The sequence below is a fragment of the Tinamus guttatus genome, unplaced genomic scaffold (assembly GCF_059628265.1).
Source record: "Tinamus guttatus ecotype Peru unplaced genomic scaffold, ASM5962826v1 Tinamus_guttatus_pri_ptg001009l, whole genome shotgun sequence".
Classification (NCBI taxonomy): Eukaryota; Metazoa; Chordata; class Aves; order Tinamiformes; family Tinamidae; genus Tinamus; species Tinamus guttatus.
Window position 1 is genome coordinate 78,386 of NW_028289543.1, and position 25,421 is coordinate 103,806.

Below are 25,421 nucleotides of genomic sequence, written 5' to 3' on the forward strand. Positions count from 1 at the left end.
GAAAGAAAGAAAGAAAGAAAGAAAGAAAGAAAATAGAGAGAGGATGAATTTTTTCTATATTCATGGGAATGTATATACATCTTGTGTGCATGTATACATGTAAATATGTATTTTTAGCGGGATGTGGAAGACCTTCTGGTTTGGATGCAGAAGCAATTTTGCAAGAGCAATAACATTTTTACAAAAGTCTATTCCAGCATGTCTGAAAAGTGAAAGAAACCTCTTGTATGACCAGGCAAGAGTCTTCTGTGCTTCTTTTAGAGGAGAGCAAAGAAACAAACTCTAGTTTTGGAATGAGGAACATCAAAGGAAGGTTTTCCACCTTGCACCTTTTCTCATCTCAAATCACTGTAGGTGATTTAGACCACTGAGTCCCACTCAAAGTGTCTATGTAGATCCTACTGATTGGGCATATGACTTTTGCATCTTTGTGCTATGTACTATGCACTAGCCTATGTTGGTGCCTTGAGTTTCTGTGAAGGAATATCCAATAAAACAACATTCTCTTCTACACTGCTGTAGCTTCTCAAACATTTTAGTGTTAATTGACTTACTTGGAGTATTAATTGGGCTCATTAGACTTATTTTCTTCTTTAATATAATGACTATATAAGCAGTAAACTAAGAGGCATAAAACATTGAAAAATGAGAAAGATAATTGCACAATGTTGGTGCTGTGCTTCCAGGAACATTCATAGAAAACAGAAGGGGGAGAAAAAAACTCTGAGAATGGTTAGACCAGGGAAAGAATAGGCCATCTATACTGACTTCTGAGCCTCATCATATGCTCTTTCTGTAGGTTAGAATGAATCTTGATTGAGGTTCATCTCTCCTTATCTTAGACCAATGCTTGGGCTGGTCACCTGAGCTTCCCACAGAGTCAGTGAGAGAAATGAACATTGTAGAGAATGCTTCATCTGCTCTGTTTTAGATGCCTATTTGAGAAGGAAGTGACCTGTGTCTTGGAAGTGCTTATTTCTCTTTGTTGAATGAGAAAGGAGCCTGGGGTGTCTGGCTGGGAGTAAGGGCATAGGGTTTGGTTCAACTACCTGAAGATCCCTAAAATAGCACTGAGATTTTTGCACTCAGTTTCTAAACTCTCCTTGATGCCAGTGGCAACAACACATAGACTACAGCAGCAGATTTAGGCTCTAGTTCAGCAAGTCACGTAAGCATATCTTAAATGCATCAGGATGGCTATATTCATGTTAAGTGAGTACAGTACTACTGAATCGAACAGGGTCTAGCATTTCTTGTATATCTCAAATTATCATTGCATCCAAGTGGATGGATAAATAAAGAACCAGACTTAAGGCTTTACATTTTCTAAGTTCAGTAGTATAAAAGAAACAATAATTCCAAACGCAGCTGAAGGTCATAAACTGAGAAGAAAAGATACTTTTCAGAAGTGATCTCTCTATGAATGATCTTATTGAAAAAATCTTACATATCTACATCTATTAGAGCTTATTACAGCACAGCAGCAGAAACAGTCCCATGAATCTGTGCTGCTCATTGCCATCCTGGATCATTGCTTATCTATTGTAATAGGCAAGAAATACAATAGCTTAGTTATAATTATATACTATACATGGCAGTGTTAACAAAATAATGTGAGGTTTAGTACATTTCCCATCATCTTCTTAGGAGATATGGCAGGCTGCAGGTTCACAACAATCTTCTGTTTCTTCACCTCATTAATCTCCTGAAGCAGAGAGAGAGCAATACAAGCAGAGGGAGCCCAGAAATGTACATACATTATTGAATTAACCAGGCACATAATTAGTGCTCAGGTGCTTAGTCAAGGAAGAAACATGCAGGATTATTTAGATATGGATTTAAACACCACAAAGTTTGAAAGGAGGCAGCACATTTTGTGAGCTTTTCAATCAGCCACTCAGCACAGCTGCTTTGGAAATAGAGGTTCCTGCCCCAATTTCTTGTATCCATGACATGATGTTTTCAATGTTCAGTGCTATTTATGGCAATTTATGGAAGTATGAGCATGCAGTATATCATGATCCACCATAGGAACTGGGAACACAGAGCAGGTCCAATGCAAGGAGCACCTGTGTCTGTCAAGGAATTTATATCGTGCTGCTCACCATGACACGGGGAACCTGGTGTTATAATACACTATCCTAATGCCTACATGCTTGTTTCCAGATGTAAGAGACACGCAGCATGTGAGAACAGGGTTTCCTTTCTCATGCTCTCGAGAGCCACTGCTTCGCAAGTGTAAATCAGCAATGTTATGATGCTGGCTGATTGACAAGGCCTGATCATCTCCTATTTAAAGTGCATTTAGAGTCCAAAAAACTGTTCCAGGGAGGGCCCTGAAGGAAAATGAGATCTGCTTATCCCATTGGGCAGCCCCAATGTTTGCAAGGATTTGCAAACATTCCCTATGGGATGCTGGCAGTATGATTCAGTTTGACCCCAGGCTTGCCCTGCTGTAAAGTGTATTTTGGGCTCTGCAGCACCGTGTGTGTCTAGCTGCTATCAACTGGCCCATTAGTTGCCTTCCTAATCTGTAACACACTGAGTAAGGTTGGCTGAAGTGCATATCAGAGTCCCAGAATAGTTGCTTTTGGAAGGCATCTCTCGAGACATCTGGTCTCCTCTGCTCAAGTGGGGTCACCTAGAGCAGATTGCCCAAGACTGTGTAGCTGGCTTTGAGCATCTCCAAGGATGGAAACTCCACAACTTCTCTGGTCAACCTGCTCCAGTGTTTGACCACTTCATCTAACAGTGAAGAAGTATATTCTGGTGTTCAGACAGAATTTGCCATGTTTCAGATTGTGTCCATTCTCCTTAGTCCTTTCACTGAGCACCACTGAGAAGGGTCTGGCTCCATTTTCTTTACACCATCTCCTCAGATATTCATAAACATTGATAAGATCTGCCCCTGCCCTCAAACTTTCTCTTCTCCTGGCTAAACAATCCCACCTCTCTGGGCCTCTCTTGATATACCAGTCAATAGAAACCAACTTTGCCCCATAACTCATCTTCAGTCCTTTTCATGCCTAACTTCCACTATTTTTCTAGCCATCACCTCAAATCCTTCATATCTTCCCCACGCCATAGCAGGCACAGGACTCTGCCTGCATCTCAGGCTGCCCTGGCTAAGCACAATGGGAAGATGAATTGCAAAGGGTAGCCTTGAGTTATGTTTATCCAGACACTGGTGAGAAGCAGAGATAAAGGAATGAGGCACATTCATGCTCATGGGCATCACCAGGACAATGATAAAATGATGATGAAAATATTTTCTGTATTGCTTTGCATTGAAATATTGCCCCTTGGCAGGAAGCAGACTGGTAACATCAGGGAACAGAAGCAGAGCGTGGGTCTTAACATCCTATAAACAAATCACGGGAACTCAGGCCATGATCTGTTAGGCGAATAGCCCTCATGTACTTAATTTTGAAAGCTCAGAAGAAGATTTTCCTGGGATAGTATAAGATGTGTACATGTGTGAAATATAGAATTGATGAAAGTGTTTTATTTATTTTTTTAATGCATAAGAACTTAAATATTGTGAAGGAGTTGGATAAAATTCTTTAGAAAGAATCGCTTAAATATTTCCTCCCTGAAAGTAGTAGTTTGCTAGAAACACATACAGCAAATTTCAAGGAGACACATACAGCAAATTTCAAGGAGTTTTTATTGCTCCACAGTTATGAATTCAGGTATGTAGGTGGGAAAATGTTCTGCTTATATCAAATCTCAAAGCAGACTTTAATCCAAGCAGAATTTCTCTAATGCAAAATTTGCTACAGAGCTACAACTTTCTTGTGCATCACAAGATCTGTGAGTGCACATGCATGTAAATATATTCAGCCTCCCTAATGACCTGCTAAAAATCCTTTAAAGGAACTAGTTTAAACATGACCTAAAGGAAAGAGTATTTTAAATCTTCAGTGCAGATGGCTAAACTCCCACAATTTATAACTTGATAAATAACAACCAATATGCTAATTCCATTCACTTGCATTAAAGATAATACTTCAGCTGAAGTAAAGTGTAAATTTTTTTTGAGACCATATAGGGGTGGTCATAGAGCCTAATCCCAGGACAAAACCCTCGCCTTGTTCTGCTCTCCAGTCTTGTCTCCTCGAATGGGGAAACAAGCAGGATTAGCCCCCGCTAAAACCAGCAGAGAGCGAGAGTAATTACACCGGCCATGAGCAAACTGCAGAACCACCGAATAAATCTCCAAACAATTATTAAAATGGCTCAATGCATTACACAAATTGGAAAAGACTGGGCCATTATGGGGAGGTAAGACACATTATTTAAGTGTTCTTGTAAGCCTTCTAAGATATTAATGTTGCAAAGCTTCTTATGAATATTTAAGAACATAAAATGGAGATATACTTCAGCCCAGAATTACCACAGAAGCCTGTAATACAGTTGAGTCCACTTAAGAAGGCAATATCTGACATTCGTGGCAGATTTAAACATGTTAAGGCAAGGGTGGTGTTTATAGTTGAAAAGTCCCTGCAAACTGGTCTAGTATTGCTGTAGTTAGATCTCTAGGGACATCGTTAAAATGCATTTCTATCATTTTCTCAAAAATTCAACTTTCCTTCCAGGTTTCTACACTTTTAGAAGCACATTTATGATATCTATTGCTGTATTATATTATGCTGTCTGGAAAAAAGAGAAGGACTTTGGCACTAAGATGAAAATGAGCTTTATTTTTATCTTTTCAGACAGGGGCCTGGTACATTTTGCTTAAAGTCAACACCTGACATGGATCAGTTTTTACTAGAATCGTTTTTAACAAAACTTTTTATTGGAAATATTTTTTTCCTGGTTAAAAAGACAGTTTGGGGAATGGAAGGATGTTCTGGATGGGCTCGGGATTCGGCAATAATCAGCCAGAACGAGGTGACTACATCGAGCATTTATTCAGATGAAAGCACATAAAATAAGCCAAGTATGGATAACTACTCACGAGGTGATACCTGCCGATCTGGACCCAAAGATCCTCTCGAGCTGGCAGACCAAAGAGAGAGAGTTGCTGACCGGCTCCCACGGAGACAGCGTAGGCCTCAGTGTCAGGAGTTTCTTCTCTCCCCGCCCTCTCCACACTGTCCACTTTTATGCCCGGTGCATCCTGGCACGTAGGGTCAGTCCGATCCAGGAGGCAGGCCAGGGGGCAGACAAACTCCACCTCTAGTTGCCCAACTCTCCCCCCCGGGTGTGCAGGCGCGCATGCCAGTCGGGGGTCCCAGCTCTCAATTCGAGGGTCCTGCCTTCCTCCTCTTCTTCCTCATTTCTGAGTGTTTGACCTCCAAAGCTAGTTTGGAGGACGTCTGCAGTTAAGTTGGCTACAAGCCCAGCCGAGCGGCCGGCTTCAACAGGTTTCCGGGGGGGGGGGTGCCTGTGAACCGGGCTGAGCAGCTGCATCCCTGCTCCTTATCGCTCAGCCTGGGCAGGAAAACATCTTCTTTCTCAAGGTCTGGCCTCTTCTTCTCACAGGAGACTTTTATGAATCTACAGATCACAGAAATTTCCATCTCCAATACAAAGGAATGCAGAAATCATGTTTTATTCAGAGATGCTATAAAGTCTGTAAAATATAAAATGGAAAATTTTCATCTTGGCACTGAATTTTTTACTCAGTTCTTAATAAAAGTATTTTAGTTAATCTTTTTTTTTGTCCTTATTTTTCCTGGCAGGAAAAATAAAAGTAGTTTTCTAAACTAACTGTAAAGTTAATTGAGTCTGTACAAAATGTTTAAATCATACTGACTCTTCAAAATATCTACCAGGTTATTTCTGTTCTTATGAACTGAAGCAAACCTTGGCAACTGCAGGAGATTTTTATATTCATAGAATCATAGAATGCTTAGGGTTGGAAGGGACCTCTAGAGATCATCTAGTCCAACCCCCCCTGCACACGCAGGGTCACCTAGAGCACGTGGCACAGGACTGCATCCAAGCGGGTTTTGAAGAGCTCCAGAGAAGGAGACTCCACAACCTCTCTGGGCAGCCTGTTCCAGTGCTCTGTCACCCTCACTGTTAAGAAATTTTTCCTTATGTTCCTGTGGAACTTTTGGTGCTTCAGTTTGTGGCCATTTCCTCTAGTTCTGTCGGTGGCCACCACTGAAAAGAGACCAGCACCATCCTCTGCACTCCCTCCCTTGAGGTACTTATAGACACTGATCAGATCCCCTCTCAGCCTTCTCTTCTTCAGGATGAACAGACCCAGTTCCCACAGCCTCTCCTCATAGGGCAGATGTTCCAGGCCCCTGATCATCCTTGTGGCCCTGCGCTGGACTCTCTCCAGCAGTTCCACATACCTCTTATACTGTGGAGCCCAGAACTGGACACAATACTCCAGATGCGGCCTCACCAGGGCTGAGTAGAGGGGCAGGATCACCTCCCTCGACCTGCTGGAGACGCTCTTCTTAATGCAGCCCAGGATTCCATTGGCCTTCTTGGCCACGAGGGCACACTGCTGCCTCATGGTCAACTTGTCATCCACCATGACACCCAGGTCTTTCTCTGCAGAGCTGCTCCCCAGAAGGTCGGTCCCCAGCCTGTACTGGTGTCTGGGGTTATTCCTCCCCAGCTGCAGGACCTTGCACTTGGCCTTGTTGAATTGCATGAGGTTTTTCACTGCCCAATTCTCCAGTCTGTCCAGGTCCCTCTGGATGGCAGCGCAGCCCTCTGGGATATCGGCTACTCCTCCCAGCTTCGTATCATCAGCAAACTTGCTGAGGGAGCACTCTGTGCCTTCATCCAGGTCATGGATGAATAAATTGAACAGGACTGGACCGAGGACTGACCCCTGGGGGACACCACTACCCACAGGCCTCCAAATAGACGCTGCACCGCTGATCACCACCCTCTGGGCCCTGCCATCCAGCCAGTTCCTAATCCACCTCACTGTGCACTCATCTATCCCACACTTCCGGAGCTTGCTTGTTGTGAGGGACGGTGTCAAAAGCCTTGGTGAAGTCGAGATAGACGACATCCACCGCTCTCCCCTCATCTATACAGCCGGTCATTTCATCATAGAATGTTATCAGGTTAGTCAAGCAAGATTTCCCCTTGGTGAATCCATGCTGACTACTCTTGAGCACCTTCTTGTCCTCCATGTGCCTGGAGACAACAGCCAGTATGAGCCGTTCCATCACTTTTCCGGGGACGGAGGTGAGGCTCACTGGCCTGTAGTTGCCTGGGTCCTCCTTCTTGCCTTTTTTGAAGACTGGCGTGACATTGGCTTTCTTCCAGTCTCCCGGCACCTCCCCTGTTCTCCAGGATCTTTCAAAGATGATGGAGAGCGGCTTAGCTATGACCTCTGCCAGCTCACGCAGCACTCTGGGGTGCATCCCATCTGGGCCCATGGATTTGTGGGTATCGAGGTTCCTTAGGTGCTCTCTGACCCAATCTTCCTCTACCCAGGGCAAATCTTCCTCTCTCCTGGCTTCTTCTCTTGTCCCTAGGGCCTGGGGCTCTAAAGGGCTGCCCTTGGTAAACACCAAAGCAAAGGAGGCATTCAGCAACTCTGCTTTTTCTGTGTTATTTGTAACCAGGGTGCCCATCCCGTCCGCCAGCGGACCCACATTTTCCCTGATCTTCCTTTTGCTGTTAATGTATTTGAAGAAATTTTTCTTGTTATTTTTAACGTCCCTTGCCAGATTGCGTTCCAACCGTGCCTTAGCTTTCCTTGTCGCATCTCTGCATTCCCTGACAAAGTTCCTGTATTTCTCCCAGGGGGCCTGCCCTTTTTTCCACATTCTGTATACCGTCGTCTTCTGCTTGAGCATTGCCACAAGCTCCCTGCTCATCCAGGCAGGTCTCCTGCCCCCTCTGCCTCACTTCTTACACACAGGGATGCAGTGTTGCTGGGTGTGGAGGAAGTGCCGCTTAAAAACTAACCAGCTCTCTTGGGCCCCTCTACCTTCTAGAGCTCTAGCCCATGGGATTCTTCCGAGGAGGTCTCTGAAGAGGCCAAAGTTGGCCCTCCTGAAGTCCATCGTTGCAAGGCTACTTACAGCCCTGCCTCCTCCTCGTTGGATCCTGGACTCCACCAACTCATGGTCTCTGCAGCTGAGGCTACTCTCCACCTTCACATCTCCTATAAGTCCCTCTCTATTTGTTAGCACGAGGTCCAGTAGCCCACCTCTCCTCGTCGGCTCCTCCACAACCTGCGTCAAAAAGTTATTTTCAACGCTCTGCAGGAACCTCCAGGACTGCTTGTGCCTGGCCGTGTTGTCCTTCCAGTTGATGTCAGGGTAGTTGAAGTCCCCCATGAGAACCAGGGCCTGTGACCGTGAGGCAATATCCAGCTGCCTATAGAAGGCCTCATCAACCTCCTCGTCTTGGTCAGGTGGCCTGTAGCAGACACCCACCACAGTGTCTCCCACATTAGCCTGCCCTCTAATCCTTACCCACAAGCTCTCGACTCGCTCATCATCCACCCCCAGGTTGAGCTCCATGCATTCCAGTTGCTCTCTCACATAAAGAGCAACTCCACCACCTCGCCTTCCCAGCCTGTCCTTCCTAAAGAGCACACAGCCTTCCATGGCAGCGCTCCAGTCGTGCGAGCTATCCCACCATGTCTCTGTGATACCAATACGATCATTCCCTGCAGCAAAAGTCTCTAAATGTCTCATTCTCCCTAAGGAGAATTGGCTACATATTCTTTCATGCAAAAGAATCCCAAAGGAAACCAAAAGGAAAAAAAACATCAGAAGAGGCTTCTGAAAAGGAGCAAAAAGACCAATAAAGCTCGAAGACCAATGATCTCGAAGGGAAGGGCTCTGGAGCAGACGCTCGTCCCGGAGCTCCTTGTCTAGAGGCGAACAACAGAGCGAGAGGCAACCCCAGCGCCGACCCCCGTGCGGGCAGTGCTGAGCTCCCGGCCAGAGGCGGCTCTGACTCAGCGGGGGCGGAGCCGGCAGGGCAGGCGGGAATTCAAAAGCTGCCCCGAGGGAGCCCGAGCGACCAGGAGTGCGGTGAACAGAGCGGGCAAACAGAGCGTGGCGCGCCAGGGAAGGCGTGGCGCGCCAGTTAGCGCGGCAGTTTGCGCAGGCAGGAGGTGCGGGCAGGGGTCAGGGAGTCTCCCCCCAGGTGTGGAAAAGAATCTTTTCCCCGGACTCTTCTAGCTGCGGGAGATCAGGTAAAGCCATGGTCTCCACTCGGCAGAGAGCTTCCGCCAGGAAGACTGTGGCGACCCAGACTGAACTGCCTCAGAAACATGCAGCAGTCCAGGTTTCTGGCTGCGGGGAATGCCTGAGCCTCTCCACGTTACCGGGGAGTGGCGAAAGCACAGCCTGCCTTAGGTGTGAGCAGGTGGACGACCTGCTCAGCCTGGTGGCGGAGCTAAAGGAGGAGGTAGAACGACTGAGGGCCATCAGGGAATGTGAAAGAGAAATAGACTGGTGGAGCTGCATCCTGCAGTCTTCCCAGGAAAGCCACTCAGAGAACCCCCCCAATTCAGTCAGAAAATCCAGTGCCCTCTTGCCCTAGGACAGAGGGGGCGGAATTAACAGTATCCAGGGACAATCAACAACGGAAACGGGTCCCCACTCGAGGTGGCAGAAGATCCCCTCCACGGCCCACCTCACCTCCACCTGTATCCACATCCAACAGGTACGAGGCCCTGGAACATGCGGATCAGATAGAGGAGGCCTTGAACCAAGGCCCGTCTAGGGGGATCTCTACAGAGGGGCAGTCTGGTCCATGCTGCAAGGCTGCTCCCCCTAAAGTGAAAAGGAGCACCCGGAAGAAGCGGCGGGTGATCGTCGTGGGTGACTCCACGCTACAGGGCACGGAGGCACCGATATGTAGACCGGACCCCTCATCCAGAGAGGTCTGCTGCTTGCCAGGGGCCAAAATAAAGGATGTTACAGAAAGGCTCCCAAGAATTGTTCAAGAATCTGACTATTATCCTCTAGTATTGTTTCATGTGGGCGCTAATGATGCCATGGGGAAAATGAGGGATATCAAGCAAGACTTCAGAGCCCTAGGGATGGCCATCAAAGGTACAGGTGCCCAGGTAGTGTTCTCCTCTATTCTGTCAACGAGGGGAATGGATTCAAGGAGGAGAAGGCAGATATGGCAGCTTAACAACTGGCTGCGCCGCTGGGCTTGGCAACAGGGTTTTGGCTTCTATGACCATGGGACTCTGTTTGATGACCACCAGCTAGTGGGGAATGATGGGATCCATCTTAGCAAGAGGGGCACACGTCTCTTTGCTAAAAGGCTGGCCAACCTGGTTAGGAGGGCTTTAAACTAGGCAAGAAGGGGGAAGGGGAGTGGCACACTGACACGGCAAGCAGTACCGCACAGCCCAGGTCAGATGGCGTCCAGCGGGAGTATGCTAGTGGGGAAGTGAGGATAGGAAATGATCACGGAGGGTCCTCTTTCACCCCTCCTGGGAAACCTGTGGCCTCTGTTGCTTCCCTGAAATGCCTGTACACCAATGCGCGAAGCATGGGGAATAAGCAGGATGAACTGGAGATCTGTGTGCAGTCCCAGCATCATGATCTCATTGAATCAGGCCTTAGCTGTCTATGTAGCTATTAGAAGAGGAACAAGTTGTACAATGTACAAGCAGGTGTTTTTGCTGCTGGGAGGAAGGCCTTACCCTGTATTTAATGTTCCTTAATTAATTCAGTCCAGAGGTATGGAGTGGGCTTATGTTCCCAGAAATTGCATTAAGGTAACACAGCACCTTCCATTTGCAGCAATCCAAATACAATATTAAAGTTTTATGTTTATTGGATAAGGTCCAGGAATCTGCATTCAGGAACACTTCACCTTCCCTTGGAATGTAGCCATTCTGGAGTGAAACATGACAGTAGTTTAATAAGGATAGGCAAGATATAGGAAGTAAAAGGTACTATATTCCAGCAAAAGCACTAGGTAAGTGAGCTGTCAAAGGGACCAATATAATGATCTTAACCAAAATTTGGCCAGTACCTTGTCCTTGATGGAATAAAGTACTGAGAGCGCCTTGTGCATCTACCAAGTTTTATGTTTAATCCAGTAAATCTTATTTCCAACAGCAGAGTATCTTATCCAGAGTATCTTCCATTATCTGGAAATGTAGTGCTCAAACTTAGGCATCTAAAGTTAGACAGACAAGACTAAACTGGCTGGATAGGGTGCTTTTTTAATCAGTGTAAGGAAAGAGGCATCTATGGAGGGAAAGTATTTTATTTTTGAGATAGGTCATTAAATAGGGTTGGATTATTTGCCTCTGGAATTGTCTGTTTCTCTTCAGTAACTGCAAGGGAGCCTGGATGACTGGTCCAGCTGATGTGTTTAGGTGTAAAAGTGAGATAAATCCCACCTTCTGTTGGGTCCGGTTTTCGAATTGACGGAGAAAGAGGCAAACACCATCGATATTTTGTGCCTTTTAATAATAAGAGAAAGATAATAAGTATTACCAGCTAGCTGGGGTCCGGGCTTTCCCACGCAGGGGTCACACCACGGACCCCGACCGCTTCAGTCGTCCCTCCTTTATACCGTTCTTACCCCAAAAATGTTCCCCCTCCCGTTTTCCTGTTCTTCTTTCATGTCAATGTTATCTACATTTTAATGCTGACTACGCATCTGGATAAGCAACCCCTCCATGCAGATCATCCTGACTTGCCATATATCAGGAGTCCTTGTAGATAGGCAACCCCTTCATGCAGAACATCCTGACCTGCCATATCCTGACCTGCCATATATCAGGAGTCCTTGCGGATAGGTAACCCCTCCATGCGGAGCCACCTGTCTTGCCAATTATCAAGAGTCCTTGCACTTTGAGACTAAGTATTGACTAGCTTATTAGTACACTCTACATTAACTATTTAATCCCTACACTTCGGCTAATGAAACCTCCAGGGAAGCAAACCTCAGGTTTCTTTGATGTCACCAGCTCTGAGGCAGGCTGCCTGAGCGAAGATGGAAAACTGTAACTGAGAGTGAGACAAGAGGCTCATCTTCAAAAGGCTGCAGAAAGAGAGCAAATCCTCCTGTTTAGAAAGGGGGGAGTGATTGTCTCCATATCCAGAAGGCAGCAAATGGATCTCTCATTAACCTGAGCCAACAATGGCAGGAGACGATGGTCTTGGTGGATCTTAGTGTACCTTCTCCCCAAGAGTGACAGTTGACTGAAGATGACAGAGGCAATTGTGGCTGGGAGGGACATTTTGGCCACGTGTCATGGTCCTGCAAGACCCCACCAACACAGACCAGTCTAGCATTGCAGAGATGACCAGCAAGAAGAGAAGGATTTTCAAGGCCGACAACCTCTGTTAGGAAAGGTCAAACCCACGTAGAGCATTTCTGCAGATGTTAATGGATACTTTGGTGGGGAAGAACTCAGAACACCACATTATTGGGGTTGTGCTAAGGTCTATTAGAAGATCTCTTAATCGGATTATAAATGTGCTTCCTGATGCAGAACTACCCAGCCATCTCTGCTCAGTAATATTTATTGCAAAGGCAGTGAGTCATTAGGTGGCAGAGTTCAGATTTCCAAGTGCGTGTTTGTTATAGACAAGTCAGTATTTTTCTGTGTTTTTTTTTTCTTAATTTAACTTATTGATTGACTTATTATGTACATTGGCACTTTTAAGAGCTTCAAATAAAACAAAGTGACAGTTCAGAACAAATGTAAATGAACTAAAAGAAAAGGGAAAAAAATCCTATAATCTTTTTTTAATGGCTATAAAATGTGGGAAGGATATATCATAAGCTCTACGCATGGGGTCCTTGTCTGCGTTCAATCCAGTATTGTAATTTAGACGTGACTTTTTATTTAATTTCTGACTGAGAAAGGGAAATTAGAAAACAACATTATCTATCTCAGCTACTCCGTTATAATAAACAATATTTCACAGTGCCAGTATAAGTTACCTTAAGAACTTATTTTATGAGACAAACATTGGCTGAATTTCACGAACAACTGGGTTTTCTGGTGTCTTTTCTCTGCTAAAGAAGCCAAACTTAAGTAAGGGTTTTAATTATAAATAACCTCTCATTCTGGTGGTGTGTGTGTTACATATGTGTACGTATAAGGTGCAATCACTGCAGTGATGGAAGCGAGTGAAGGTTTAGGATTAGGGTGTTATTTCCTAGCAAAATGCAAAAGCAAGCTGCTTTGTTTCATGGTAAGCATTGGTTTCCCACTTTATTCTAGCCCATGAACAAGGGTGTGTCTCTGGGAGTGTGTAATATAAACTCATGGAAATGTCTTTGGAACCCGACTTTTATATTCAACATGACATTTACAGGAAAAAAAAAAGAGTGTTGAAACACAAGAGTGTTGAAAAATATAAAGGAATAGCTACTGATAGCAGGACAGTGTGTGGAGATGATAGTGTTTACTGCTTGGTGGCAGAGTGTTGGGGTCAGCCTGAGGCCAGTGAGGGGCAGTGTCTCCTTGGCAGATGGGGGAGCTGAGCAGGAGAGGCAGGAGCTGCAGCCACACAGCCAGCGCGTGACCAGGCAGCTCATTGGGCGGCCTCGTGCGTGGTCGGCGCGTGATCACCTGCCTGATTGGCTGGTTGGGTTGCTGGGCTCCTTGTGCTGCCGGGCAGGGCAGGGGCTGCTCCGGGCTTGGAAGCCATATAAGTGGTGTTTAACCCTAAACCAAGGTCTCTGGCTCACTGTCACAGAGACCCTGCTCCTCAATGCGCCTGCAGCAGAGTGAATATGTTTTTAACAAATGGCTTCAAATATTTCCAAAATATTCCAAGGAGATGGGCCTCCATGGAGAGGAAGTTGCCCCAGCTGAACAACCAACTTTTTTAGTCTGATTCCAGGCACTAAAAACCTTCTCTCTTTTCCTGCTGTATGGAAGTAGACCATAGATATAAAGTATTGAATTTAATAGTCTTTCCTATGGGAAAATCCTAGTTCAGGATTATGCAGCTGAGTATTTATTTAACTGTAAATAACACATTCCCTTGTTAATCTTGGTATCTTTTATCTCTATTTTATTTTAAGTCACACAGATTTACCCAGTCTGTAATTAACCCTTTTGCATGGTGAAATGCAGGATTGTCTTTCCCTCCCCATCCCCTAAATACATAATGTTCTGATAAATATTTAAGTGGTAATGAGGGATGTAATTCATAGTAATCCATTAGGGCCCCATTTAGAGGGGAGCAGCATGGTGCTAAAATGGATGCCCTAAGTGCTAAAAGCCTCGCTTGCACAGAAGGCCTCCTGACCACAGTGGGATTGAGCTTTGAACGATGTGGCAGGTTGGGAAAGCCCTTTGAAAGTGCAGGCATCCTTTGCTGGCATGCTATGAGAAGGTTTCTTAGAAAATCCCAGGCCTCTCTGAAAAGGGCACAGCCAAACATTCCCCAATTGAAGGACTTCTGCAGGCCAAGAGTGGGAAGGCAGGGCCCAAACCGGCCCCATCAGCTCTACCACCAGCTTCAGAAATGCAACCAGCTCCATCTATGGCCAAAACCAGGCTAAATCAGGGCCATGAACTTCTATATCATCTGGCTATAGGACTTTAGATGTCCTATCAGCCAAAACGAAGCCCAGGAATTAACCTCACTCTCCTTTTTTCCAATTGAAGAACCTTCCTATTTTGAGGAGGTTCATAATCTTTTCCTCCTCATTTTTTTTTCACTCAATAAACCTTACTGTTGAATTATAACGATGTTTGTGATAGATGCCTACATCATGACAGTTGCACATGCAGCAATAGGCAGGCCCTACTTTGCTTTTCATAGCTGGGACTTGATCCTGCTAGATCCAGGGAGAAGGGAGGTTTGGTACAGGGCATCTCATGTGAGGGGCAGCAGCTGCAGCTAATGTCTGTGCTCACTTTGATGCAGGCAAAACTGCAGTACTCTCTCCGCTTGTCTATGTACAGTGAGTAACAGTGTGTAGCTCTGCAGGAACATCCTGCTGAGGCATACGGCTGAGCTGGATGGTAGCTTAGCGGTTTCGTAGAAACCTACAGGAGTCGGTAGAAACCAACAATGTGAATGGAAAATAAGTTTTATAAAGTGTCTGTGGAGTTGCACCTGGATCAATAAACATTTTTTTTAAATTGTTATTCATTTTACACCTCAATAAAGCTTAATTATAAGCAAGCAGTAAGAAAATCAGGAGACGTTCCAATAATATTGTACTTCTCCGAATCATTCCTGTGGGGCTCTGGCAGTTTTCTTACCACAAAGCAGAATAAAATAAATTAAGAAAACTATTCAAAATTCATTTAAAAAACATCATCCGAGAAGCATCATAATAAAAGCACAATGAAAGAGGCAAGCTCACTTGGCTAATTTCCTTCATGTGCTGTGCATGTTTATAGTGTGTCTCCTAGTATGTTTTAATTAGCATCACAATCATCAACTAGTAACTAACAGCACATACTGTTCAGGTTGGGAGATGCAAGCCATCGATGTGGAGCACATAAGAGGCTCAGAAACTGATCTTGACTCTGTGGGTGCTGTTTTAGGGTCAGCAGAGCGTTCTGTTTTGTGGCAAATCAGAGCTGCAAAGACCCAAGGCTTGGTAAGAGAGAATACGCTTGGGGAAAGGACCCATATCCTGACTGCCCATCCCAGGATCCACCCACCACCCTTCTAGTCCATGCAGGAGCCTCTGATGGGGCAGACAATTACATTAATCCCAGGTTGGATGAATAACACACACAGTACAGTGAAATGCCAGCTTTCTTGTTTGTATCTTCAGGTATACGCTCAGGTGTTCTGCTTGCCAGCAGCCTGAAATCCATTTTCCTCTTGAGCATCTCCTGAAGCACCTTTCTTCTGTGTTCTGCAGGAGCCTCAGTTGACTTCTCCACTTGGGAAGCTGTTCACAACTCTTCCTGAGCAGGCTCAAGTGTTTTCTCTCCCTTGGTAATCCCATTTAACAGACTCTTCCACACTGTTATGTTGCTTCAGATATGGTCTCTGGAGTGGATATCACTATGCAATTCACAATGTTTTGCTGCCATTTTGAAGATCTTGTGGTTTGCACTCCAAAATGATGATCCTTGCATGCAGGAAAAGAGGAGCCACATGAACTTCAGCAGATCAGTAGTGGAAGAACAGACTGGGGAAAATCTTCAAAAAAAAAATACTTTTAAGGTTTGGCCCAACCACATGCTATTATTATTAACATACCTTTTCTAATTTACTTTTTCCTTAAAGAAAGCATTTCAGTTCTCCTTAAGAATATACTATGAAGTGCTGCACTTTAGCAGTGTGATAGTTCATGATGGAATTGAGAGGAGCATGAATTATGTCAGAACTACATTACTAATGTGTAATCTGCAGCATTGGCTAATTTGTTTTGATATTAAAGTTTTAATAGGAAATGTAATTTGATTGCATTTTAGAAATAAAAACTGATTTTCTGTATTATAGAAAAATATTATGAATAATAAGCAAAAAAGAGGTTAATATAGCTAGGCAGTTCTATTAACAAAATAAATATGTTTCATATGCTCTTTGTGTACTAATTCAAGTCTTCTGATGCCAGTTTGAGCTGATTTAAGGTAAACTACAGCTATGCTCCTTTGCTCTGCATTTTGCAACATTGTTAGCACCAGCATAGGGATGTGGTCAAAGTTTTGCAGTATCAGATCCTTGCATGCCACTCAGAACTCAGTTATTAGCAGCTCTAGCCCCTTGTACTGCACTCCCAACACACCTAAAAAGCCTGCTGTGTATTTGGAGAAGAGGATAAAAACAGCAAGCAAATGCCATCCTGCCATGGATGCTTTCTTGTGCTATGAGCGTTTCATATCTAGTGACTTTCAGTGGATTTCCCTCCCATGACCTTGCCCAGCCTCCTCTTAAAAGCCAAACTTTTAGCACCCATACTTTATTGTACAGATTTCAATAAATGCAACATCAAGAAAAAATGCATATGCTTGTTTTGGAAAGGGCCTCTCCTAGCTCTGCAGGATGGTCCCTAATTCCTGAGCTGTAAGTGATATTTTGTGATGAGGGATCAGTGAGGAGAGGCTCCGGAGGGCAGGCTTGCTTTCTCTTCCTCTGGTGTTTCAGCATCTTTAGTGAGTCGCTTTCCCGCTTGCAGCTAGAGAACCTTGCTTACACTTGTTAAAAATCTCAGGGCATTTTTAGCGAGGAACATGAACTTAAGGAAATGAAAGAGTAAAAGCTACCACACTGTACGGCATCTATTCAGTTTATTAAAGAGATACAGAGGAAAACTAATTTGAATACATACTTCCTGCTTGGATATTATGGTGGATACCAAAAACCTCCTCAGTCAGTGGTGAAAGATGTAGTGAGAACCACAGAATAGGGGCTAAAGCCTTAACATTTCAAATGAGAAAGAAAACACATGTTTTTCTCCATGAAGACAGTTGACCACTAGCAATAATTGTCAAGAGAAGTTGATTTCTGCCTTACTGATGGCTTAAAAAAGCCTCAGTTCCTTGAAGAAGTATTTTAATCAAGCACAAGATATTGAAATAGTTCGATGTAGCTGACTGATGCTGTCAGACTTCTCAGAGGATACTAGCTACCTATATCAGATATCTAATAAACTCTTCAGATTTTAGAAATATCTGGATCTAGGATCCTTGTCTGTGTAATGACATTTCCCCTGCCTCTGTGTTTCCTCCTGTTTCATTTACATTTCAGCAGCACCATGTCCTGGACTGCAGATGGATCCTATTCCAGGTTGTGGGTCGCTCTTATTATTGATTGCAGCTTTCCTTGGTCTAGTTGCAACCAGGAGATGCATTGCTGTTTCCAGGTAAGTAAGTAACCAGTGAGGTAATGCTGCACATGGTTTGCATGATTCACCATCTTTGAAAGGGAGATGAGACAGAAAGCTTATTGCTATCAATAGCTTTGAATGAAGAAAAGGGAGAACAGTGTTAGTGGGACAATCAAAGAATGTGTATCCTGTGGAACTGCTGTATCTTTTTCTTATCATGGTTGTTATTGGTATTGTTATTAATGACCATTGCAGCAACTGAGTAAAGCCTCCAATGTCATTAGCAGTAGGAAAGGTGATTACTTGGTGCTAGAGCTAGGAGGAAAAAAATAGTGTAAGCTAGATGGACGAGAAACCTGAAATGAATGCATTCAGAGGTTTCTTAAGTGAATGTTTCACCTTAGCTTCAATTTTCTTCCTTCTCTGCTTCCCTGCTGGTTTATCTTCCCTACTAACATGGATTTGTTCCCATCTTTCTTCTAATGTCTTAAGATGCCTACCTGAGTTTAAACCTATTAGAGAGATTCCTCAATTAGACAACCAACTATATTGCCTACAAAATGAATCAACAGATTTACCTCTGCAGATGATCGGATTTTACTGACAAGTGCCAGCTCCTGTGGAGCAACCTAGGACAATTAGCTCTTTACTTGAGTCTCTCTGTTAAGATCCTACTATTAGGTGAGATGAATCCTAGTCCTTGTCTTTACCTACCTACCACTTGCCCTCACCACTTTCTCCACCGTTAAATCTCAGTCCAGTTGTAAGATGGATGTTTTCTTTTATTTTGGCACTCATGGAGCATTGCCATGCCTAAATCTTATTTCTTCCTTCATTGCATTTTATATCTTTTTTCTGTCTCAGCACATATCACACTCCAGTGTTCACTGCTCTTCATCTCTGGTACCCAGCTCCCCTGTGGGAGTGAAGGGGCTGGGCACCTCACCTCATGCTCGAGAGAGGAGTTAGCACAGACAAACCACTGACATCAGGGAATGGGCAGCTGGATATTTTATTAAGCCACTTGATTCCTCTGTTGTTAGTTTGAATTTCTGCACCTAAGATAGATGCTTTAAATTTTGTGAAGTGTGAGACTAATCCCATGAAATCAAAAGTAGTATATATGAGCAGATAAATTTAATGGCGAAGAAAGAATTATGTCTTTGTTTTTCTTTGTGTTGCAGGAGCAAGTGTAACCCCTGCAATAATCCTACATGGGAGAAAAGAAGGCTGAAACCCATGAAAATTCCCCAGAGGAGCCCATAAACACTAAGTGTCCCTGCTAGTACACATGGACTTTCAAGAAGCTTTAGACAAAATCTGTTACCAAAGACCCTAAAAAAAAGGTAATTTTTTCAGTCTTGTAAAAGGCAGTTGGAGGAGAATATGATAGAGCCATCCACATTCCTGAAATTTGGAAGGAAAAGGAATAAGTAGTAGTTGCTTCTTATGAACGTATATATTTACCAGGCTTAAAAGAAGTATAAGGAAGAGCTATTATTGCAAGATAATGTTTTGATAACCAAAGGAATACATCATTAAGAAGGGGATCAGATGGATGCCTGGAATAAGGTTCCTTTAGTGGTATTGACCATCACCTGCAGCTCATGACGTCTCTATTTGTGGAAGGACCAGAAAGCTTCTTCCAAACTCCCCTTCTCTCACACCATTTCCTTAAGCATCTGGGAAAGATTATCTGCTATCAGATGTAAAGGCCTGCTTCAAGGACAGGATGCCTCGTTAGTAGATAACCAACCTCAAGGACAGCAGTGCAGGTATTCTATCAGCAAAGAAGGAGCAAAAGCAACTGTACGGCTGCTGCATGACCAATAAGCTGATTGGATAGTCTTAGCGTAAACCTTTAGATTATTGGTTTATTCAGTAACTGTGTTTCACGTGCTTGTAGGGAAATAAGGTATTGTATCCGGGACAGCATGGTATATAAGTTTTATCTGATGTTCAATAAAGTGTCTTTGGTTCATTATACTGGAGACCCTGCTCTCAATATGCCACAATCAGACTCTTCATTTGCCCATGTGGGAGCACAGAAATGCGCTATGGATGGATGCATTTGGGGTTGGGATGTCCCTGTTTGGTTGGGAGAAAGCACTACAGTCCTTTGCTCTTGGACTCAGGGTTGGATAAGTGGCCAGGGATGGCAAAACTTACCAGAGCTCAGTCAAGGGCAGGCCAGCCTTACTTAATTAAGACTTTTCCAAACAAATGTTTTCTCTGTGGGATGAGGTTGAGAGGTAATGAGTAGCAAGACATTCCTTAAAGATGCTTTGTGGTGACATGCTCAGTAGATGGACCTGATGGGAAGCGGGATTCCTTCCTGGAGAGCCGAAGCTCTTCATCAGCCATCATGGGGTAGTTTATTGAATTTATTTCATGTCGCTTGGAAGAAAAGGGCAGACTGAGGAGTGAGTGGCTTCCTCGCAACTCTCCTGCGTTCCTTTAAACACGACTCTTGTCCTCGGGGAAAATGCGGCTCGCACCGGGGAGCAAAGGGCCATGCGCTGCCCATTTCTCAGAACAACTTAGAAGGGCCCTGAGGCAGCGATGAATTATGGAGGTTCTTCACGTCCCTCAGCAGCCCTGGGTGAGCAGAGGAGAGTTTGTGCCCAGTGCTTCAATCCCTGCCCATCGCAGCTCATTGCACTGTGCTGTGTCTCCTCATGGCACTGGGATGCTTTCCTTAAGAAATAACGTTACCCTGGATCACCTCACCCCCCCCCCTTACCCAGGCAGACCCATTCTGTGCAATTAATCTTTTTTTTTTTTTTTTTTTTTTTTTTTTGCCATGCTTCATAATAACTTCCTCCGTTTCTCCATCCATGAGTTAAAATCAGACATTTCCGTTCTAGCTTCCAGATTCTTAAGCTCTGCTTTATCTATCTGCAAACCACATTGTGTTTCTTCTCTTTCATATACCAGCCTTGCAATAAAGATTGTAGAACCAGAGCTCACAGCTTCTTTATCTCCAGCTATTTCAGCTCTGGAGCTGTAAAATCTTGATTCCCTTTAGTGAAGCAGAGAGCTCAGTCTCAAAGGAGCAAAGGCCCCTAGAGGAACAAGTGGGTGTTTTATAGTGGCACCTCCCAGCTGAAAGTGGCTTTCTAAAAAGATTCTTCTCCTGGTGCACCCCAAGACATAAGGTGGTGCCATCTCTGCTGAGCTACCTCCTTGTCTGGCACAGTAAAACCAAGAGCAGTGTCTGCTTTTGAGTATGTGGAGGTTGAAGGGAACCGGTGGAGGATCCTGAATATCTGGGTTCAGTTCTCTGTTCATATATTTCATAACGCCAATGCTTTCTCAGGCTCAGTTCTGGTAATCTTAATTTTGCAGCGATTCCCATGTCCTCTTGGGAACCTATCACACCTCAAGATGAGCAAATACTGGCAGGAAAGCTGGGACTACTGCGACACTTTATTGTGGCCCAGATTTCCTCTATTTTCCTCTATTGCTGCACCCGGGCAGCAGGTAATCTGCATTTTTGGCATTGTAGCTTATTTGTTGGGCTTATAATGCTGAACCCATCATGGTGGGTATGTGCACATCAGCCACACCAAAGTGACTGGTAGGTGTTATCCATAAGGAAGGTACCTGGAGCAGCCAGGTCCAAATTCTCTACTGTTTGTCTGGGTTTTATAAATGTGTCCATTAATTCGCAAACCGGGCTAAAATCGTTTTACTCAAGCCAGCTGAAGGGCTCCTCTGCACGTCCCTGCTTATGCTTAACCAGATCATTCAGGTTTGCCCATGTAGGCAGGTTTCAAAGATTAATTTGAATCTATGGATTGAGTTTAGACTAAAGCTTGGATCTGAACGACAGACAACTCCAGTTCTTGTGAGTTAAATGAGAGCCCCCAGAGCTCATGAGCCTGGCATGATGATGAAGTAGGGGGTTGGAAGCTGGATGCCTAAATTATTAAGTTTGAGCTCATCGTTGCACCTGACTTGTTCAGCAGGACCACACACAGCTTGATGGTTTTGATTGCAAATCCAGCCTGTATTCATATATATTTGCCTGTTTCAGCTTCAAGCTGAGATGGAAGTTCAGTAGAAGGAAAAAAACTCAAGGTGAGACCGCAGCCAGGTTGCTGGGCTTCACCAGCTAAAATCAAAGAGTTTTGCTGGTTGAGGGTGATGCCAGCAAGTTTTATGGGAATCCACATAGAAAATGAGAGGTTCAGGCAGGCCAAGTTGTAGCTAAAACCAAATCTATGCTAAAATGCTGCACAAAAGCTAAAAGTGTGGCCTGTGCAGAAATGTCTCCCTGTCTGTATTGCAAAGATAGCTTAGTAGGATCAGGTCTACCACTTTGGTTCATGCCATGGTCTTTGTCCAGGCACCAAAGATCCCTGTGTGTTTTCAATACGAGCAACTTCTTGCAAGAGCTTGAGGAAGCACGAGAAGTTAGAGATGTCGCCAGGAGAGCTCTGAGTACGGCTATGCCTGCTCTGAGAAGGAAAAGCCTGTATCACATCCCGAGGTCTTTCCAAGGCAAAGATTGTGACAACACTTAAAAAAAAAAAAAAAGCAAAACTCTTTTTTTTTTTTTTTTTTAATCTCCCAAACCATGCAATTTTGGCAATGACAAATGTTTTACAGCACTCAGCCCCCCCAGAAAAGCCAAGAAAACACACAACATTAACATTAAATTCACAGAGCTGGTCTCAATACAATCTTTGCTCAGGGCTTGTGGTACTTCCACTAGCTGGCTCTCAGATCCTTGTCCTCCTCTGGGGCACCTCTGGGCAGAAATGACCACTTCTCTCTAGCCTCGCGCAAGGCCACATTGTACCAGAGCCATTCGCTTCCCTTTGCCACTGCTGTGGGAATTGCTTTCCGAAACCCCCGCGCTCTGTTATAATGGAGGCCAGAGTGGAGCAAAGCATTCCCTCCTGGCCTTAATAATCTATGAATAATATTTTTCCTGTGGAAAATGGAGAAAAAAAGAGACAGGATAGAGCGGCAAGACCCATCGCTATGGCCAGGATATGGACTCGGGCTGGGGGCAGGTGGGATAAAAGCCCCGTGCTGGGAAGGAAAGGTGAGGAGCATCCTCATGTCAGTCTGTGCATCCAGCCTAAGCCCAACGGAGCCACATGGGTAAAGCCCCAGCCACTAGTGTTGGCTTCTCGCACATCTGCTCTTGTTGGCTGATTTAGTATTCAGAATCGAGAATTTATTGAGGATTCTTTCTTTGTCACATCATCTATCAGAGACAGACACCACCGAGATGGAAGGGGAGGGGAGGGGGTGGGAATTAAAAACCTGTTTATTGCTCAACTTGCTCTAGGCATGCTTTAGTTTATTGTTGCTGCCTCTCAGCTTCAATTGCCTCGGCGCATCGAGCGGGCACGGGTTCCACCACCCGGGAACCCGGACCAAATGAGCACACACACCACTATGGTGGATGCAGCACTTGGCACTTATTACAGACACATCCAAACTTATGTAGGGCACCTGTGTGTGGAGGCACGCCCCGTAGCCCATAGCTTTAATATCGCTTCCCATATTGGTTGGCCTCAGAAAAATCCTTTATGCATCAAGCAATCAGACCACTGTTTGGCCTCAGAAAAATCCTTTATGCATCAAGCAATCAGACCACTGTTTTCATCCCTGGCCAAATAAGAGAATCTCCTCTATTCTGTTGCTTCCTTTAGTTTTTCTGAAATATTATACGGGCACGTGCCCATCTCCCCTATTCTTTCCACTATTCTTTCCGCTCAGCGCGAGATCTTCCGACCGCCGTACCCTACAATTGTTCAGTTCGGTTCATTTCAGTGTTTCAATTTGAATGGTTCGCTTAGTTGCTGTGGCTAAAAAAAGTAAATTAGGAGAACCATAAGAAAACCTATTAAAAAAAAAGGAAAGGAGAGAAGCAGTAAAAGAGCAAAAGTTGAGATTTGTGGGCCCTCGCAGCACCTCGCAATGTCAGAGGTGTCAGTGGATAATTTAAGGGCACAATCCTGCTCATGTCCCTGGGAGGGAGCATCCCGTGTGTGTATCTCCTGGGGACCTGCGTTGCAGATGCCCATAGTCAGACTCCTAATTCTGGTTCTGCCAATCGGCTAGACTGCGACACGGGCATCCCTGCCTCCAGCTTGAGTTTTCCAAAGCAAACAGGCTCCAGCTTCTCCGTGCAGCTGCTTTTCACATTTGAAGCAAACTTCTTCTCCAGCAGCCAGTGCACTAATCTCTATGGGAGATAAGTCAATTACAGCAAATTGAGCTATTTCATTTCTGGCTGCAAATGGCTTTCAGTTACACAAGTAGATGCATTAATCTAATAACTAATGATCATATATTTTACTAATCATACAATGCTGCGTGAGGTATTATATCTAATTATATTTAAGATTAAGATGTCTTTATATGTGTGTTTTTGCCTGTTGCTGGGCTGGTGCAGATGGATGAAAACATAGCAAAAGGAAGAGGGAATATTTCCCTGCCTTAAAAAATAAATAAAGAAAAAAGGAAACAGGGGGTCCTTTTGAAAGATGCAGTTCAGGGAAGATTGCTTGGGGTTGCCTCTTGAAGAGAATAAAAAGGAATACAATATCGCACTATATGACACAGTGCAACACCGTTGGGCTCTTTTGGATGCAAAAGTTGAATCCAAAGATTTGGTGCCAATGGCTTCAGCGCAAAAAATTGAATGGGAAACCCCCTCTGCAAACAGCTCCTGCTCCTTCCTTTTCCTCATCTCCATAGTCCGGTGCTGGACTATGGACCAGCTCTTGCAAAATGGCTCCTGCAGGGAAAGCCCAGCCCAGCAAACCCAGCCCAGTGGCCATGGGTCCTTCTAAGGGACAGAGGACCTGGTGGTGGATCCAGTTTTGTGGTGGAAAGCTTGAGCTGCCACCTTGCATGTGTTTGCATCTGTGGGTTGCTTTAGTGAGACTTTGCACTGAAATGAGTGCATTGAGGTAACATTTTGGGGGCTGAAAAGGCTCAGGGAAAAGCTTGCCTGTATTTGCAGCTCTGCAGTGCCATGAGGGCCACTTTCCTGGACCACTGGCCAATGCCACCTTTCACTTTCTCACAGCAGCAAAGGCAACAGCTGAGACTGCATGAGGTTTAGCAAAGAGCAGAGTTTGCACAGTCTCCAGGTAACGAAAAGCAGCGATCTACGCAGCTTCACGCACATATCCAGAGCTTTCCTAGGCTGTCAGTTAATATGATAACATGTCCTAAATGCAGTTATGCAATCCCTGGTTATCCTCTTTGGTAAATATTTTTATTCATGGGGGTATTTTTTGCATCAGTCCAGCAGCGATCCATCATACGTGAAGGTCTCGTGGCAGCTGCTGTTAAAATCAATAAGTGTTAGGATGCCAGAAAATAGAGCTCATTTTTCTCATCTTTGACATAGTAACTAAAGATCATAATAAGACATAATTATAATGATGCACGGCAATGATTAGAGACACTCTGTTAAAGGAAGGAAAGAAATCAAGCAAGCAAGGAAAGAAAAGGTGCTAAAATAACTTAAAGGGACCTTCCTTTTTCCCAGGAGGAAAAGTGGAGTTAATTGCTAGGGAGGCATCTGCAGAAATCCCAATTAATATACTTCTCCTTCCCCTATTTCTAGGACCATATCTTTGGGGCTGTAACTTATTCTGCAATGCATATGCGTGGAAAAAAAAACACGCAGGAGGAAATCTTCCTTATTTTCAGCATAGAGATCTCTGCGCACATGTATTGTGTGCGCAGCTAAAATC